At 41.1% G+C, this 17,002-nt stretch overlaps 1 long non-coding RNA gene across 1 annotated transcript in view; it reads right to left on the reverse strand.

The window, feature by feature from the left end:
* Positions 1-4,968: 4,968 nt before the first annotated feature.
* Positions 4,969-17,002, reverse strand: part of LOC138867770 (uncharacterized) — a 35,176-nt gene continuing 23,142 nt past the window's right edge. The window contains exons 3-4 of the long non-coding RNA XR_011399878.1: positions 12,867-13,049; positions 4,969-5,117 (exon numbers count right to left, since the gene is read on the reverse strand). This is a non-coding gene — a long non-coding RNA (uncharacterized lncRNA). The remainder of the gene's footprint in view (positions 5,118-12,866; positions 13,050-17,002) is intronic.

Raw genomic sequence — 17,002 nt, forward strand, 5'->3', positions numbered from 1 at the left:
CTGGAAATTTGTCCAAGAGTTTAAAAAGGCTTATTGTTCACTGGCAATAGACCAAAAAGAGACACTCATTCTTCTTGCAGAATCATCTCTCCTTCCCTCTCTCTTTTCTTGCCTCTGTCTCCACTTCCTTCCTTCTCTTCCTCCCGACCCTCTGTCTCTTCCCCCTCTGCCCTCACTTCCCCTCCCTGCCTCCCCTCTCTCTCTTTCTCCCTCCCTTTGTCTCTCTTCCGTCCCCTCCTCCTGCTTCCCTCACTCTCTCTTCCTCATCTTTCTTCATCCCTCCTTCCCTCTCTCTCCCTCCTTCCTCACCACCTCCCTCTGTTCTCTCTTCCTCCACCTCTCTCCTTCCCTTCCTGCCTCCCTCCCTTTCCCTCCGTCTCTCTCTATTCCTCTCTTCCTCTCCCCTTCCTTCCCTCCCTACCTCCCTCCTCTCTCTTCCTCCCTCCTTTTCTCTCTCTCTCTCCTTTACTCTCCTCCTCACTCCTGCCTCCCTCACTTTCTCTTCCTCATCTCTCTTCATCCCTCCTTTCCTCTCTCTCCCTCTTCCTCCTGTCTCCCTCTCTCTCTCTTCCTCATCTCTCTCCTTCCCTTCCTGCCTCCCTCCCTCTCCCTCCGTCTCTCTCTATTCCTCTCCCTGTCCCTCCTTCTCTCTCATCCTCGTCTCCCTTCTTCCCTCCCTCTTCCTGCCCCCTACCTTCCCTCCTTCCCTTTCTCTTTCCCTCTTCTACTTTTTATTTTATTATTTACTAGAAAGAACATGGAAAATGAGAAATAACAAAGCAATCTTAATATTGTTTAACTATGTTATTGTATCTAAAAAAAGAAGAGAAAACGGCTAGAAATAAGAGAAATAAAAACCGAGAAAATTTAAAAGAAAAATCTGAGTGAAAAAAGTTACGGAACTGCGAATGATAAACAAATAAAACAACGAGTAAGAAACCCAAGCAAAATGTAAACAAACAAATGCGAGGAGAGAGAGAGAGAGAGAGAGAGAGAGAGAGAGAGAGAGAGAGAGAGAGAGAGAGAGAGAGAGAGAGAGAAAGAGAGAAAGAGAGAGAGAGAGAGAGCGGTATGTTCATATTAAGACAGAGATGTATATCTATTTATCTATCTATCTATATATAGATAGATAGATAAAGAGAGAGTCAAAACCACTTCTTCACCATCTCCTTTCCTGCCCAACCCTGCAAAACTCACGGCCTGACAACTATTGCCTTCCTCAAATTGCAGACACACCACGCGTACAACCCAACCCCACTTACGGGTAGCACACGTTCCAGTATCAACATGGGGAAACGAAAAAAAAAAAAAATCTTCCTCCCTCTCTCCATCTTCCTCTCACTTTCCCACTCTCTTCCTTCTTCCCTCTATCTCTCTTCTTCCTTTCCTCCCTCCCCCCCCTCTCTTTCTTCCTCTCCCTCTCTCTCCCTATTTTCCCCGTCTCCCTTCTCTCCTTCTTCCCCTTCTCTGTCCAGCCATCTGTAACCTAGTTTTTTTTCTTTCTCTCATTTTTCACGAGAAAGAAAATTCTCTCACAAAACTGGGGGGGGGGGGGTAGGTTGGGACCTTCACTGAAACACGAAATAACTGAATAAAATCATGAAATATAATGAACAAACAGCTAAATAAAATATGAGAATGATGAAAAAATGGATAAAATTAGCAATTAAAACAACGAACAAGAAGCTCAAGGAAATCTAAACAAACAAGTGTTAGAAGGGAAAGAAAGAAAGAGAAAGAGGGAGAGAGAGAGAGAGAGACGGTGATCTATTCATGTATTGATACACATGTAGACCTATAGACAGACAGATAAATTGATGGATGGATAAATGATAAAAACAGGAACTCATGATAGGATGAACACAAGCACAAACACAATCACGTGAACACAAAAATGAAAATGAAACTAGCCACAATGAGAAGTTGAATAAACAAAAGAAAATATAAAAAGTGAGAATGATTAAAATGGATAAAAGTGGATGTGTTTTTTACCATATATTTATAAACGGTCACATGTTTAAAGAAATTGTGAAATACACTCTTTGCAGCAAAAGATCAACTGGCATACCAAAATAACACAAAAGGATAAGAACATCGTATTTTTTAAACTGACAGTCCTAAAGTTACGTTAAGACTTCCTACATTCGGGAAGATTCTAGCATAAGAAAATTGTGTTAAGGACTGATTTGCGTTACACAATTTCTTTAAGGATACAAACATAAACAAAGAGAAATTGCTTAAATAAGAATATAAAACAAAATAAAGGAGACTCCAGCAAAACAATTGCGAGAAGGGAAAAACAAGAGAGAGAGAGACTTCGATATGTATTTATAGATACACGTAGACATATAGACAGACAGAAAGATAGATAGATAAATAGATAAAGATAGAGACTCATGATCTACACATGATATATAAAGAATGATAGAATTCAGTCTCGTCTATACTATAGACCTATAATCATAATACCGTTAATCATTCCTCCATCTCTCTCTCTCTCTCTTTCTTCCTCTCTCTCTCTTTCTTCCTCTCTCTCCCTCCCTCCCTTTCTCTCTCTCTTTTTCCTCCCTCTCCTCTTTCGCTTCATCTCCCTCTCTCTCGGTCCCTCCCTCCCTTATCCCCCCCCCCATCTCTCTCTCTCTCTCTTTCCCCCTCCCTCCCTGTCTCTCTTTCTCTTTCTACCTATTTCCCTCCTCCCCTTTCTCGGTCCCTCTTCCACCTTCTCTTATGGAACACCACAAATGATTGCGAGAAGGGAAAAACAGACAGAGAGGGAGAGAGAGAAAGAGTGAGAGATAGTAGGAGAGAAGGAGAGAGAGAAGAGAGAGAGAGAGAGAGAGAGAGAGAGAGAGAGAGAGAGAGAGAGAGAGAGACGGCGATATGTATATATAGATACACGTAGACATATAGGCAGACAGAAAGATGGATAGATAAATAGATAAAGAAAGAGAGTCACGGCAGATTCTACACACAAAACATAATGAATGATAGAATGTTCAGCCTCGTCTATACTATAGACCTATAATCATAATACCGTTAACCATTCCTCCCTCTCTCTCTCTCTTCCTCTCCTCTCCCTCTCTCTCTCCTCTGTCTCCTCTCTCGCATCACCTCCCTCTCTCTCGGTCCCTCCCTCCCTTACTCCCCCGTCCCTCCCTCTCTCTCTCTTCTCTTCCTCTCCCTCCCTCTCTCTCTCTCTATTTCTACCTACTTCCATCCTCTCCCTTCTCGGTCCCTCTTCCACCTTCTCTTTTTACGAGAAAGAAACGTCTGTCGCAGAAAGGGAGAGGGGGGGGGGGCGTTACCGGAACACGGAAAATGGAAAAGAATAAGGAAATGTAATAAACAAACGAGTATACAAAAGGTGAGAATGATGAAAAATGGATAGAATTAGATGTGATTGTTTACGTTACATTTGTGAGTAATTAAGGAAGAAAAACAAAGAAAGATAGAGACAGAGAAATTTGAAAGAAAAGGGAAAATCCTAGATAAATGAGTGTGGAAAGGGAAAGAGAGAGAGTGACAGATAGATATATAGAGACAGAGACGATGTTTTCATATATAGATACACATGTAGACATATAAACAGACAGATAGATGGATAGATAAATAGATAAGGAGAGAATCATGATAGGGTTTACATGTAGAACATAAGGAATGATAAAATACTTGTCTCATTTATGCCGACCGACCTATAATAATAACTTATATAAATTCACCACAGCTGCTGTTATTGTTAATAAACGAACTTAATATACTTAATGAGTAAACAAACATAAAAGGGAGGCCTACGTGTGACTCCACACTTGGCATGGAACGGTCTCGAACGCGGGCCTCGGGGAATCCCCAGCCGCACCGTTAACCGTTCCTCCACCCGGACGATGTCTATTTAGGCGAGATTTAGGTAGGGTTATAAACTATGCATTTGTAACATTTTCTCTTCCTCTCGTTCTCTCTCTCTCTCTGTTCCTCTCTCGCTTTCTCTCCTTCCTTCCTTTCCTCTCACTCTCTCACCTTCTCTTTCCCTCTTCCTCTCTCTCTTCCTTTCTTCTTTCTTTTCCTATCTCTTCCTCTCCATCTCCTCCTACCCTCTCTTCTTCTTCCTCGTCTCCCTTTTACCTCTCTCTCTCTTCCTCCCTCCTTCCTACCTCCCTCTCTCTCCCTCTTCCTCTCCCTCCCTCCCTCTCTTTCTTCCTCCTCTTCCTTCTTCTCTCCCTCCCTCCCTTCCCTCCAACCTCTCTCTCTATCTTCCTCTCCCTCCCTCCCTCTCTTTCTTCCTCCTCTTCCTTCTTCTCTACCTCTCTCTTCCTCTCCTCTCTCTCCCTCCTTACTCTATCTCTTCCTTGTTTTGCCTCCTCCCCCCTCTCTTTCGCTCTTCTATTTTGTTTTATTATTACTATTATTATATTATAGAAGGAAACGTCTGACTGAGAAGGGCGGAACGTTACCGAATACGAAATAGATGAGTAGTGTTATGAAATACAACAAATTAAGGAATACAGGAAAGTCGGAATTAATAAACTAAGGTTATTGATGTTTAACGATGTACTCGTATCTAAAAAAAGAGAGAGAAAAACAACTAGAAAAAGAGGGAGATAGCTGTGCATCGAGATAATTGAAAAATAATCCACCTACGGTAACGAAATCGCCTCAGACCCACTTCTTCACCATCTCCTTTCCTGCCCAGCCCTGCAAAACTCACGGCCTGATAACTATTACCTTCCTCAAATTGCAGACCTACAACATGCAACCGCACTTGCCCAATCCTTTGTCAAACTACTCTTAGAAGATAATCAAAATCTATTTGACAACTCACCTCCCAGATAATATACTCCTAATAGTCATGCCTCCCACTGTGACGATCTCTCTATCTATTATTTCATCTTATTTATCATATGTTAGATCCTCCACCACAAGTACAATCCAACCCCACTTACGGGTAGCACACGTTGAACCCTTTCCAGTGTCAACCTGGGGAAAATTGGAAAAAAAATCTCTCACTTCCTCACCTCCTTCATCATCTTTGTCCTTCTTCCGCCTTGTTTTCTTTCTTTCTTTCTTTTATTCATGAGAAACTTCTGTCAGAATGGAGGGGGGGGGGCGAATGGGGAACGTTTCTGAAACACGAAAAAATTGAATGAAATAAAGAAAAGTGAGAATGATTAAGTTAGATGTCAACGGTCATATGTTTAAAGTAATTGTGGAATACACTCTACTAATCTTCTACTAAGGAATAAAACCGCAAAAGATCAACTGGTATATCAAAATAACGCAAGAAGATAACATCGTATTTTTTAAACTGACAATCCTAAAGTTACGTTAAGACTTCCTACAATTGTGAAGATTCTAGCATAAAGAAAATTGTGTTAAAATCTGATTTACTTTACACAATTTATTTAAGGATACAGCATAAAAAGAAAAAAAAAATGCAAAAATAAGAATATAATACAAAAAATGGGAAACTAAAGCAACACTTCCACAAACAATTGCGAGAAGGGAAACACACGCACACACACACACGCACACACACACACACACACACACACACACACACACACACACACACACACACACACACACACACACACACACACAGAGAGAGAGAGCGAGAGGGAGACGGCGATATGCATATATAGATACACGTAGACATATAGACAGACAGAAAGATAGATAGATGGAGAGATAAAGAGAGTCACGACAGATTCTACACAAAACATAATGAATGATAGAATGTTCAGCCTCGTATACACTATAGACCTATAATCATAATATCATTAACTATTCCTCCATCCATCCACTACCCCCCCCCCCACCTCTATCTCCTCTCTCGCTGCATCTCCCTCTCTCTCGGTCCCTCTCTCTCTCTCTCTCTCCTCCCTCTCCCTCTCTCTCTCCTCTGTCTCCTTTCTCGCATCACATCCCATACCACACCCCTCTCTATTTTTCACCTCTCTTCCTCTCTTCCTCTCTCTCTTTCTCTTCCTCTCCATCACTTCCCCTCTCTCTTTCTACCTACTTCCCTCCTCCCCCCTTCTCGCTCCCTCTTCCACCTATTCTTTTACGAAAAAGAAACGTCTGTCGCAGAAAGGGGGGTGTTATCGTAACTCGATAAAATAGAATAGGATAAAGAAATAGAATAAACAAACGAGTATACAAAAAGTGAGAATGATGAAAAATGGATAGAATTAGATGTGTTTGTTTACGTTATATTAGTGTGTAATTAAAGAAACAAAGAAAGATAGAGACAAAATGAAATTTGAAAGAAAATCCGAATAAAAGAGCAAGAAACTAAAGCGAAATCTAAACAAACAAGTGAGAAAGAGAAAGAGAAAGAGAAAGAGAAAGAGAAAGAGAAAGAGAAAGAGAGAGAGAGAGAGAGAGAGAGAGAGAGAGAGAGAGAGAGAGAGAGAAAGAGAGAGAGAGAGAGAGAGAGACGACGACGACGACAATTTGTTCATATATAGATGCACATGTAGACATATAGACAGACAGATAGATTGATGGATGAATACATAGATAAAGATATCGCCGTCTCTCTCTCTCTCTCCCTCTCCTTCTCCCGCTTTCTCTCCTTCCTTCTCTTCCTCCCCCCCCTCCCCCACCTCTCCCTCTCTCTCCTGAGTGATAGCTGAACGGGTCGAAAGAGAATGCACCTTCGGTAACGATATTCACCATCTCCTTTCCGGCCCAGCCCTGCACATCTCACGGCCTGATAACTATTGCCTTCCTCAAATTGCAGACCTACAACATGCAACCGCACTTGCCCTATCATTTGTCAAACTACTATTAGAAGATAACAACCAAGATCTATTTGACAACCCACCACCCAGATGATATACTACTAATAGTCATGCTGCGCATAGTGACGATTTCTGTATTAAAGGTTATCTTTGATTTTTCATATGTTGGACCCTCCACCGCGAGTGCAATCCAACCCCACTTACGGGTAGCACACGCTGAACCCGTTCCAGTATCAACATGGGGAAACTTGGAAAAGAAAATCACTCTTCCTCTCCCTCTCTTCCCCTCCCTACCTCTCTCCATCTTCCTCTCCCTCTCTCTCTCTCCCTCCTTTCCTCCCTCCCACTCTCTTCCTCCTTCCCTCCCTCCCCCCTATCTCCTGTCCTCTCCCTCTCTCTCACCCTTCCTCCTTTTCTCCCTCGCTCTTCCTCTCTCTCTTTTCTTCGTCTCCCAATCCCACTTGAGGGTAGCACACGCTAAATCCATTCCAGTATCAGCATGATAAAAAAATCTTTCTCCCACTTCCTCTTCCAATCTATGTCTCCCTCTCTCCATCTCCATCTCTCTCTCTCTATTTCTCTCCCCTCTTTCCTCTTTCCCTTCCTCTTCCTCTCTCTCTCTGTCTTTTTTTTTACGAGAAAGAAACTTTTGTCACAGAATGGAGGGATAGGTTGGGAACGTCACCGAAACACGAAATAACTGAATAAAATCATGAATTATAATAAACAAACAGATATATAAAATGTGATAATGATGAAAGCATAAATCAAATTTGGTTTGTTTACGAAATATTTGTCTTTCTATTTGTACCGAAACACGAAATAATTTAATAGAATGAGGAAATTAAATAAACAAAAGAAAATATAAGAAGTGAGAATGACGAAAATGGATAAAGTTGGATGTGTTTTTTACTATATATTTGTCAACGGTTATATGTTTAAAGAAATTATGTAATTCACTCTATGAAGCACAAAATCACCTACTTATGAATAAACCACAAAAGATCAACTGGTATATCAATATAACGCAAGAGGATAAGAACATCGTATTCTTGAAACTGACAGTCCTAAAGTTACGTTAAGACTTCCTACAATCGTCAAGATTCTAGCATAAGAAAATTGTGTTAAGAACTGATTTGCGTTACACAGTTTCTTTAAGGATACAAACAGAAATAAAGAAAAATTGCTTAAATAAGAATATAAAACAAAATAAAGAAGACTCAAGAAGCAAAACAATTGCGAGAAGGGAAAAACAAGAGAGAGAGAGAGACTTCGATATGTATTTATAGATACACGTAGACATATAGGCAGACAGAAAGATAGATAGATAGATAAATAGATAAAGATAGAGACTCATGATAGGATCTACACATGACATATAAAGAATGATAGAATTCAGTCTCGTCTGTACTATAGACCTATAATCATAATACCGTTAATCATTCCTCCATCTCTCTCTGTCTCTCTTTCTTCCTCTCTCTCCCTCCCTCCCTTTCTCTCTCTCTCTCTCCTCCCTCTCCTCTTTCGCTTCATCTCCCTCTCTCTCGGTCCCTCCGTCCCTTATCCCCCCCCCCTTTCTCTCTCTCTCTCTTTCTTTCCCCATCCCTCCCTGTCTCTCTCTCTCTTCTCTTCCTCTCCCTCCTTGTCTCTCTTTCTCTTTCTACCTATTTCCCTCCTCCCCTTTCTCGGTCCCTCTTCCACCTTTTCTTATGGAACACCACAAGTAATTGCGAGAAGGGAAAAACAGAGAGAGAGAGAGAGAGAGAGAGAGAGAGAGAGAGAGAGAGAGAGAGAGAGAGAGAGAGAGAGAGAGAGAGAGAGAGAGAGAGAGAGAGTCGGCGATATGTATATATAGATACACGTAGACATATAGGACGGCAGAAAGATGGATAGATGAATATATAAAGAAAGAGAGTCACGGCAGATTCTACACACAAAACATAATGAATGATAGAATGTTCAACCTCGTCTATACTATAGACCTATAATCATAATACCGTTAACCATTCCTCCCTCTCTCTCTCTCTCTCTTTCTTTCCTCTATTTCCTCTCTCGCATCACCTCCCTCTCTCTCGGTCCCTCCCTCCCTTACTCCCCCCTCTCTCTTTCCCGCTCCCTCTCTCTCTCTCTCTCTCTTCTCTACCTCTCCCTCCCTCCTCTCTCTTTTTCTTCTCTGTCTCCTCTCTCGCATCACTTCCCTCTCTCTCGGTCCCTCCCTCCCTTATTACCCTCTCTCTTTTTCCCCCTCCCTCCCTCCCTCCCTCTCTCTCTCTCTCTCTCTCTCTCTCTCTCTCTCTCTCTCTCTCTCTCTCTCTCTCTCTCTCTCTCTCTCTCTCTCTCTCTCTCTCTCTTCTCTTCTCTTCCTCTCCCTCCCTCCCTCTCTCTCTTTCTACCTACTTCCCTCCTCCCCTTTCTTGATCCCTCTTCCACCTTCTCTTTTTACGAGAAAGAAACGTCTGTCGCAGAAAGGGGAGGGTAGACATATAAACAGACAGATAGATGGATAGATAAATAGAAAAAGAGAGAATCATGATAGTCAGTCAGTTTGTCTTTATCTGTGTCCGATTGTCTGTCTCTATCTGTCAGTTATTCAATATGTCGCTGTCTATCTGTCTAGTCTTTGGCTACTATATCTGTTTCTTTGTCTGTCTACCTTCGTCTATCTGCCTGTCTTACTGTCAATGAGTCGGTATGTTTTTCAACCTTCCATTCTCTTGTTCTCTTCCTTTTTGTCGTAGAGAGAGAGAGAGAGAGAGAGAGAGAGAGAGAGAGAGAGAGAGAGAGAGAGAGAGAGAGAGAGAGAGAGAGAGAGAGAGAGAGAGAGAGAGAGCGATATGTTCGCATATAGATACACATGTATCCTCCCCCCCCTTTCCCTCTCTCTCCTTGTGGAAAATAGTTGAACATGGAGATAACTGAAAGAGAATGCACCTTCGGTAACGAAATCACCTCAGACCCACTTCTTCACCATCTCCTTCCCTGCCCAGCCCTGCAAAACTCACGGCCTGAGAACTATTTCCTTCCTCAAATTGCAGACCTACAACATGCAACCGCACTTGCCCGATCATTTGTTAAACTACTATTAGAAGATAACAGTGAAGATCTAATTGACAACCCACCTCTCAGATAATATACTCCTAATAGACATGCCTCCCACAGTGACGATTTCTGTATTTAATATTTCTTTTATTATTCATAGGTTAGACCTTCCACCACGAGTACAATCCAACCCCACTTACGGGCAGAACACGCTAAACCAGTTCCAGTAACAATATGGAGAAACTTGAAAAAAATCTCTCTCCTTCTTCCTCTCCCTCCCTCTCTCCCTCTTCTCCCCCTCTTTCTTTTCCTCGTCTCCCTTCTTCTGTCCTTCCCCCTCTCTGTCCTTATTCCTCCTTGTTTTCTGTCTTTCTTTCTCTTTTCTCAAGAAACTTATGTCACAGAATGGGGGGGGGGGGTCGGTTGGGGAACGTTTCCGAAACACGAAATAATTTAATGGAATAAGGAAATTGAATAAACAAGAGAATATAAAAAGTGAGAATTATTAAAATGGGTAAAGTTATATGTGTTTATTACCATATATTTGCCAACGGTCATATGTTTAAAAAAATTGTGGAATACACTCTTTGAAGCACAAAATCCTCTACTAAGGAATATAACCGGAAAAGATCAACTCACATACCAAAATAACGCATGTGGATAAGAACATTGTACTTTTTAAACTGACAGTCCTAAAGTTACGTTAAGACTTCCTACAATCATGGAGATTCTAGCATAAAGAAAATTGTGTTAAAAACTGATTTGTGTCATATACGTTCTTTAAGGATACAGCCATAAATAAAGAGAAATTGCTAAAACAAGAATCTAAAACAAAAAATGGGAAACTCAAGCAAAACCTTCATAAACAATTGCGAGAAGGGAAAACAGAGAGAGACGGAGATATGTATATATAGATACACGTAGACATATAGACAGACAGAAAGATAGATAGATGGATAGATAAATAGATAAAGAGAGAGTCTCATGATAGAATCTACACTTCAAACATAATAAGTGAATGTTCAGCCTCGTCTATACTATAGACCTATAATCATAATATCATTAACCATTCCTCCATCCTTCCATCTCTCTCTCTCTCTCTTCCCATCCACTCCCTCCCCCCCACCTCTCTCGCTGCATCTATCTCTCTCTCGGTCCCTCCATCCCATTCCACCCCCCTCTCTCTTTATCCCCTTCTCTTCCTCTCTCTCCTCTTCCTCTCCATCCCTCTCTCTCTTTCTACCTACTTCCCTCCGCCCCCTTCTCGCTCCCTCTTCCACCTATTTTTACGAGAAACGCCTGTCGCAGAAAGGGGGGGAGGGGGGGGGGCGTTACCGTAACACGATTAAATGGAAAAGAATAAGGAAAGAGAATAAACAAACGGGTATAGAAAAAGTGAGTATGATGAAAAATGAGATGTGTTTGTTTACTTTCTATCTGTGAGTAATTAAAGAAGAAAAACAAAGAAAGAGACAAAGAGAAATTTAAAAGAAAATTCGAATGAAAGAGCAAGAAACTCGACCAAATCTAAACAAATAAGTGCGAGAAGGGAAAGAAAGAGAGAGAAAGATAGATAGAGAAAAACGACGATTTATTCATATATAGATACACATGTAGACATATAGACAGACTGATAGATTGATGGATGAATACATAGATAGAACATATCGCCGTCTCTCTATCTCCCTCTCCCTATCCTTCTCCCGCTTTCTCTCCTTCCTTCCCTTCCTCCCCCACCACCACCTCTCCCTCTCTCCCCTGGGTGATAGCTGAACGGGTCGAAAGAGAATGCACCTTCGGTATGGCAAGCGTTAACAAATTTAGAGGCAAAAAAGCGAGGTATAGCAATAGCATTATCTTTACCAGAAGATGGACAGAACTCTGTCAGAGATAAACTTTTCATTAAATTGACAGTTGATATTCTCAATGCAGACGATGGCGTGGACAAACTCATTTTGCTTTATGGCCAAAATCTTCAAAAAAGATGAGCATATGAGGCATATACAGAATTTGATCGTTTCAGACAAAGTAAAGTTTCTTGAATGGAGGTCTATGTGATGAGTTTAAGAAGTTGTACAATAAAGCTAAGAAATTTTCACATGGAACTGCCACAGCCTGTGTTCGCATTCAAACTCTAGAGTGTTCTGAGCTAGATATGAAAGACAGACAACTTGTGCTAACTGGTGTAGACTATAAGAAGGTAGATGACTTATTCAAACAATTGTCTACATCACTTAAAATGTTTTTCGGACAACAAGCTGCCTCGGGTCATGAGATGGATAGCACCTCAAGCATTAAAGTTGAATCTGCATGCATCACCACAGATGTGAATTATTCCAGGAATCCCTTTTGGAGGAACACAGGACACAGGAATCATGGTAATTTCAGAGGTCGTGGCGATTTCAGTGGCAGGAGGAATAGCAACTATAGATCAGGAGATTCATGGAACAGAAATAGCTCTGGAGACAAATTGAAGGGCACCACAATCCCCAAAAAGCCCATGAATCCAAAGGACCCGAATCATAAGAGAATTTGTCCAAGAGTAGTGTAGAAAAGGCTATATTGTTCACTGGCAATAGACCACAAGAGACACTCATTCTTCTTGCAGAATCATCAAACGAAGTTGTTCTAGATAGTGCCTGCACAACTGTTGCTGGTGAAACATGGACGAACTGTTACTTGGACTCTCTTGATCCTGCTGTGCGTGAAAAAGTTGTTGAGCAGCCTAGTGATACCAAGTTCAAGTTTGGTGGTGGAAGTGTTCTCGAATCTAAGAGGATTGTGAAGTTCCCTTGTGTTATTGCTGGCACAGAGTGTGAAATACAGTCAGATGTTGTGACCAGTGATATAACTCTGTTACTCAGCAAAGACTCAATGAAGAAAGCAAAAGTGAAGCTTGATCTGGAGAATGACTGTGCATCCATTTTTGGAAAAGAAGTTCAGCTCCAAAGTACATCATCTGGACACAATTGCGTACCAATTAATCAGATAAATGTGAGTGTTGAAGACACAAAGTCTGCATTAGTACCCTCAAAGCCAACAGAAACTACTGCTATCATACGGAAAGTACATAAACAATTTGCTTACCCATCAGCAAAGCGTTTGAAATCCCTCTTAAAGGATGCAGGGGGTTATTCAGAAGAACACATGGTGTGTGTTGATAGAGTGACTGAGAACTGTGAGTTGTGTAAACAGTACAAGAAGACTCCAGCACGACCAGTTGTCTCCCTTCCTCTGGCAACAGATTTCAATGAAGTTGTAGCGACTGACCTGAAAGAATGGAAATCCAATGTATACTTTTTACATCTAGTTTATGTAGCCACAAGATTCAGTCTTGCAGCTGTGGTGAGAAGTCACCAGAGGTAATTACAGACAAGATCATGACTTTATGGATAGGCAGTGGTATGGGACCACCAAAAACGTTCCTAGCAGACAATGGTGGTGAGTTTGCCAATGAGATTTTTCGTGATATGTGTGAGAACAGAATATGTGAACGAACGGAATATGTGAAAGAAACCATGCTGTTGTTGACAACTGTGTAGAGAAGATACTTGAAGATCAACCAAATTTGAACCTGGAAGTTGCCTTGGCATGGGCTGTCAACGCAAAGAATTGTTTGTCAATGGTGTATGGTTGGAGTTCATATCAACTGATGTTTGGTGCCAATCCAAATTTGCCTTCTGTTCTCACAGACAAGCCACCATCCCTTGAGAACACAACCATTAATCAGAACTTTGCCAACCATCTCAATGCACTTCACTCGACATCGTTTGTCCTCTCCCTCATTGTCTTCTTCTCCCTCTCCTTCTTCCTCGTCTCCCTTCCTCCCACCCTCCTCTCCCTGCCCCCCTCTTTCTTTTCCTCTCCCTCTCCCTTCCTCCCTCTCTCTTTCTTTCTACTCTTCCTTCTTCCCTCCCAACCTCTCCCTCCCTCCCTTCCTTCCACCCCTTCTCTCCCTCTTCCTCTCCTTTCTCTTCCTCCCTCCTCTGTCTCTTCCTTGTTTTCTTTCTTGCCTCCTCCCCCTATCTTCCCTCTTTTATAATGAAATACAATGAGTAGTATAATGAAATACAATAAATAAAGGAACACATGAAAGACAGAAAGAATAATATAAGGTTAATCTTCTTAACGATGTATTCGTATCTTAAAAAAGAAGAAAAACAGCTAGAAAAAACAGAGCAATATAAAAGAAAAATCTGAATGAAACATAAACAAATGAAACGAGTAAGAAAACCCAGCAAAATTGAAACAAATGCGTGGAGAGAGAGAGAGAGAGAGAGAGAGAGAGAGAGAGAGAGAGAGAGAGAGAGAGAGAGAGAGAGAGAGAGCCCAGCCCTGCAAAACTCACAGCCTGATGACTATTTCCTTCCTCAAATTATAAACCTACAACATGCAACCGCACTTACCCAATCATTTGTGAAACTACTCTTAAAAGATAACCAAGACCTATTTGACGACCCACCTCACGGATAATATACCTCTAATAGTCATGCTGCCCACAGTGACGATTTCTGTATCTAATATTTTATTTTATTTATCATAGATTAGACCCTCCACCACGAGTGCAATCCAACCCCACTTACGGGCAGAACACGCTAAACCAGTTCCAGTAACAATATGGAGAAACTTGAAAAAAATCTCTCTCTTTCTTCCTCTCCCTCCCTCTCTCCCTCTTCTCCCCCTCTATCTCTCTCCCTCTTTCTTTTCCTCGTCTCCCTTCTTCTGTCCTTCCCCCTCTCTGTCCTTATTCCTCCTTGTTTTCTTTCTTTCTTTCTCTTTTCACAAGAAACTTATGTCACAGAATGGGGGGGGGGGTCGGTTGGGGAACGTTTCCGATACACGAAATGATTTAATGGAATAAGGAAACTGAATAAACAAAAGAGAATATAAAAAGTGAGAATTATTAAAATGGGTAAAGTTATATGTGTTTATTACCATATATTTGCCAACGGTCATATGTTTAAAAAAAATTGTGGAATACACTCTTTGAAGCACAAAATCCTCTACTAAGGAATATAACCGGAAAAGATCAACTCGCATACCAAAATAACGCAAGAGGATAAGAACATTGTACTTTTTAAACTGACAGTCCTAAAGTTACGTTAAGACTTCCTACAATCATGAAGATTCTAGCATAAAGAAAATTGTGTTAAAAACTGATTTGTGTCATATACGTTCTTTAAGGATACAGCCATAAATAAAGAGAAATTGCTAAAACAAGAATCTAAAACAAAAAATGGGAAACTCAAGCAAAACCTTCATAAACAATTGCGAGAAGGGAAAACAGAGAGACGGAGATATGTATATATAGATACACGTAGACATATAGACAGACAGAAAGATAGATGGAGATAGATAAATAGATAAAGAGAGAGACTCAAACATAATGAGTGAATGTTCAGCCTCGTCTATACTATAGACCTATAATCATAATATCATTAACCATTCCTCCATCCATCCCTCTCTCTCTCTCTTCCCATCCACTCCCCCACCTCTCCCTCTCCTCCCTCTCCTCTCTCGCTGCATCTCCCTCTCTCTCGGTCCCTCCATCCCATACCACCCCCCTCTCTCTTTTTCCCCTTCTCTTCCTCTCTCTCCTCTTCCTCTCCATCCCTCTCTCTCTTTCTACCTACTTCCCTCCTCCCCTTCTCGCTCCCTCTTCCACCTATTTTTACGAGAAAGAAACGCCTGTCGCAGAAAGGGGGGGGGGGCGTTACCGTAACACGATTAAATGGAAAAGAATAAGGAAAGAGAATAAACAAACGGGTATAGAAAAAGTGAGTATGATGAAAAATGAGATGTGTTTGTTTACTTTCTATCTGTGAGTAATTAAAGAAGAAAAACAAAGAAAGATAGAGACAAAGAGAAATTTGAAAGAAAAATCCGAATGAAAGCAAGAAACTCGACTAAATCTAAACAAATAAGTGCGAGAAGGGAAAGAGAGAGAGAGAAAGCTGGATAGAGAGAAAGACGACGATTTGTTCATATATAGATACACATGTAGACATATAAACAGACTGATAGATTGATGGATGAATACATAGATAGATAAAGATATGAACATATCGCCGTCTCTCTCTCTCTCTCCCTCTCCTTCTTTCGCTTTCTCTCCTTCCTTCCCTCCCGCCCCCCCCCCTACCTCTCCCTCTCTCTCCTGAGTGATAGCTGAACGGGTCGAAAGAGAATGCACCTTCGGTAACGAAATCACCTCAGACCCATTTCTTCACCATCTCCTTTCCTGCCCAGCCCTGCAAAACTCACGGCCTGATAACTATTACCTTCCTCAAATTGCAGACCTACTACATGCAACCGCACTTGCCCTATCATTTGTCAAAGTACTCTTAGAAGATAACCAAGATCTATTTGACAAAACCCACCACCCAGATAATATACTCCTAATAGTCATGCTGCGCATAGTGACGATTTCTGTATTAAAGGTTATCTTTGATTTTTCATATGTTGGACCCTCCACCTCTCACCCACTCTCTCTCTTCCTCTCCCTTTCTCTTTCTTTGTACTCTTCCTTCTTGTCTCCCAACCTCTCCCTCCCTCCCTCCCTCTCTCTTCCTTCCTCCCTCTCTCTTTCTTTCTACTCTTCCTTCTTCCCTCTCAACCTCTCCCTCCCTCCCTCTCTCTCTCCCTTTCTCCCACCCCTTCTCTCTCTTCCTCTCCTCTCTCTCCCTCCCTCCTCTGTCTCTTCCTTGTTTTCGTTCTTGCCTCCTCCCTTTATCTTCCCTCTTCTATACTGAAATATAATGAGTAGTATAATGAAATACAATAAATAAATGAATGCATGAAAATTAGAAATAATAAAATGAGGTTAATATTCTTTAATGATATATTCGTATTTAAAAATGAAGAAAAAAGCTATAAAAACAGCTATATAAAAGAAAAACAAAAACAAAAAAACGTTAAGAAACTACGAATAGTAAAGAAAGGAAACAACGAATAAGCAAACCAAGTAAAATTTAAACAAACAAATGCGAGGAGAGATAGAGAGAGAGAGCGATATGTTCATATAACGACAGAGATATATAAGCAGAGAAAGAATCATGATAGGATCTACATAAAATAAACATAATGAATGATAGGATGTTCAACCTCGTCTTTGCCGATTATCTATAACAATATAACAATAAGAAATATAAACTAATATATATAAAGAAATATAAACTATGTTAATTTGTTGTTACGAAACTCAAGAAAAATCTAAACAAACAAGT

The sequence above is a fragment of the Penaeus vannamei genome, chromosome 32, assembly GCF_042767895.1.
Source record: "Penaeus vannamei isolate JL-2024 chromosome 32, ASM4276789v1, whole genome shotgun sequence".
Classification (NCBI taxonomy): Eukaryota; Metazoa; Arthropoda; class Malacostraca; order Decapoda; family Penaeidae; genus Penaeus; species Penaeus vannamei.